Raw genomic sequence first — 2984 nt, 5'->3', positions numbered from 1 at the left:
ATGCTGGTTTTTCATTTGGAGGGGTTGGAATTGATGGACTTTGTCTTTTTTCAACCCGATGTAACTATGTAACTATGTAATATTATGTTGTGCTATGATATGTTTAGTTAGAATGGTAAGAAATAAATATTCTAGCTAAACAAAACAAAACATAATTTAGCATAGCAGGACTTGTTTATGTAAAGGTGGAAGTTTTCTTTTTCTTTTCTTTTTTTTTTAAAGTTTGCACATAAGCAGTTAACAGAATGTATTCTCCTCTGTCTTACCTTGAGTTCCTATTTAACTTATGCTATAAAGATTAGCATTTCAAGGAATTGCTTTCTTTTTTCCCCTTACCTCTGAGACAAAGAGCTTATTGAGACTAAGCTAAAGTTTCAAACTTATCTATGGCACGCTTATCATCCATAATATGTTACATTTTACTCCACTCCCTTTATTCCACCACTATACATTATGTTTCCTTTCAGTTTACAACAGGTCAAAGTTATAAGAGGGAAAACAAGGATCTCGAAGACTGCAGAACGTATGTGTGTTAGTCCATAGCAGAGCTAAAGTTGTAGAAACTGTTGGATAGATAACATTGTAAGTAAAACCTGCATTTGATGCTGCCTACTTTGTGTGTAATAGACTCCATAGCTTTTACTAACAGTTTTGTGAAAACCCTTTTACAGAGCTGAAGTTGTAGATACATCTGATTAACAAGGAATGGCCTATTTTCTCTTATATATATAGAAAAATTGCTCATAAGTGAAATACTGTATTCCACATCTAATATCTCATTGTCTATGTCTAGATCCTTCCTATAGCAGTCCATGTTATTGGTGAACTGGTAACTATACCAATTTTTTAGATAAAGGCAGAAATTACCTAATTTTGACTGTAAGGGCAGTATAATTTTTGTTCTGCTGGCAAAGATACACTAGCGGAGAAAATTCTGATCTGTTCCTGTTCCCCCTTCTTTGTGTATGTGCTGATAGGCACAGATCAGCCTGCTTGTGAACAAACATGGAAAATATGCATTGTTATGATAAAATCAGCCCAGTGTGTGCACAGATAGTCTGATCAGTGCACACAGAAGATTATATGGATCAGAAATGTATGTATTTCTTATCTGATATAAATACTTTCTTAAATTATAAAATCTGGCAGTTCTATACTCAAATTTATTTTTCATTCATTCTATTATCATTTCAGCCTTCCGTTCTAGACAGATTTTGCTAAAAGATAGTGCAACATATGATTTCTGTTCTGTTACTTGCAGAGAGTACACTACAAAAAAAACATGGGAATTTTACTTTATGCTAGGATATAAAGGGTATTTGGCCTAGCCCCCCAGCATCTGATGCACCCATTGAGGGAGACTGTAACCATGAAGGATATATTAATATTGTTTGTTTATGGTAAAATATTTGTTTAAAATATACATCTGGAATGTCCAACTGTAAATCCTGAGTGCTATGGGCATATTAAAAGTATAAATGCCCCTCTTATATTTTCTGCCCAGTGAGATGCCTACAGGGAGTATTTCAAGGCTTGTAGAAAGGCTGTGTGATGCTCAGTTTCAGTTTTTGTTTGCTATAGATATTCTTCAAAGGGGATTCTTTAAAGATAGATAGACAATGATTTTACTGTGTGATAAAGTTATGCCACTTTATGCCATTTTTTCACATATCAGTAGATGTATATTTTTTCTTCTCTGTGTTTTCTTCTGTTATAGTCAAGTCAAGAGTGAGTTTTTTGTCATTTCATCCATATACGTTTGTACAGTACACAGTGAAACGAAACAACGTTCCTCTAGGACCATGGTGCTACACACAACATAGATGTAATGGAAAACAAACAAAAAGTGCAAGTGCAAAAATATGCAACTCCTGCAAGACAGGACAGTATAGTGCAGGGACAGGACAAGACAGTGCACACTCAGCAGATGTAATATGTTAAGTAAATAATGCTAAACGTCAGACATGATGGGTGTGTCATTGTGATATGATAGTAGTAAGAACATGATAAAGAACATGATAAAGTGGAGATGTGCTCATAGAGAACAATTGTATCCAATGGCTATTTATTTATACAGTGGCTGTGTAACGTTGTGGTATATAGTAAGGTCAGATGGAGTGTGTGTGTGTGAGAGTATTCAGGAGCCTTATGGCTTGGGGGAAGAAATTGTTATGTTAAACAGTCTGGTAGTGAGGGCCCTAATGCTTTGGTACCTTTTTCCAGATGGCAGGAGTGTGAACAGAGAGTGTGAGTGGTGTGTTTCATCAGCCACATTGTTGGTGGCTTTACGGATGTAGTGAGTGGTGTAAATGTCCGTGATGGAAGGAAGAGAGACACCTATGATCTTCTCTGCGGTCTTCACTATCCACTGTAGGGTCTTGCTCTCCATGACAGTGCAGTTCCAAGCCCAGACAATGATACAGCTGCTCAGGATGTTCTTGATATGCCCTCTGTAGAAAGTTTTGAGTTTGGATGGTGGGAGATGGGATTTCCTCAGCTTGCGCATGAAGTAGAGGGTCTGTTAGGCTTTTATTGGCTAAGTAGCTGGTGTTGTGGGACCAGGTGAGGTTCTCCGCCAGCTGGACACCAAGGAATTTGGTGCTTTTGACGATCTCCATATTAGAGCCGTCGATGTACAGTGGCAGGTGGTCACTCCTAGTCTTCCTAAAGTCAACAACCAGCTACTTTGTTTTGTCTACATTGAGAGACATATGAAGGTACAGCTTGGGTCATAACTATTAACCGCTTCTAATTTACCAACAGAAATTAATGGCAGTACTAGACATGTATACATACAGTATACAGGTATGGGACATATACAGGTATGGGACCTGTTATCAAGAATGCTTTGGACCTGGGGTTTTCCAGATAACAGATCTTTCTGTAATTGGGATCTTCATACCTTACATCTACTAGAGAATCATGTAAACATTAAATAAACCCAAAATGTAGAGCAGTTTCCTATTTTCCCTTGTCAGGCTCTG

The sequence above is a fragment of the Xenopus laevis genome, chromosome 3L (assembly GCF_017654675.1).
Source record: "Xenopus laevis strain J_2021 chromosome 3L, Xenopus_laevis_v10.1, whole genome shotgun sequence".
NCBI classification, from domain to species: Eukaryota; Metazoa; Chordata; class Amphibia; order Anura; family Pipidae; genus Xenopus; species Xenopus laevis.
The sequence above is the reverse complement of the archived record's forward strand: the minus strand, read 5'-3'. Positions refer to the sequence as shown.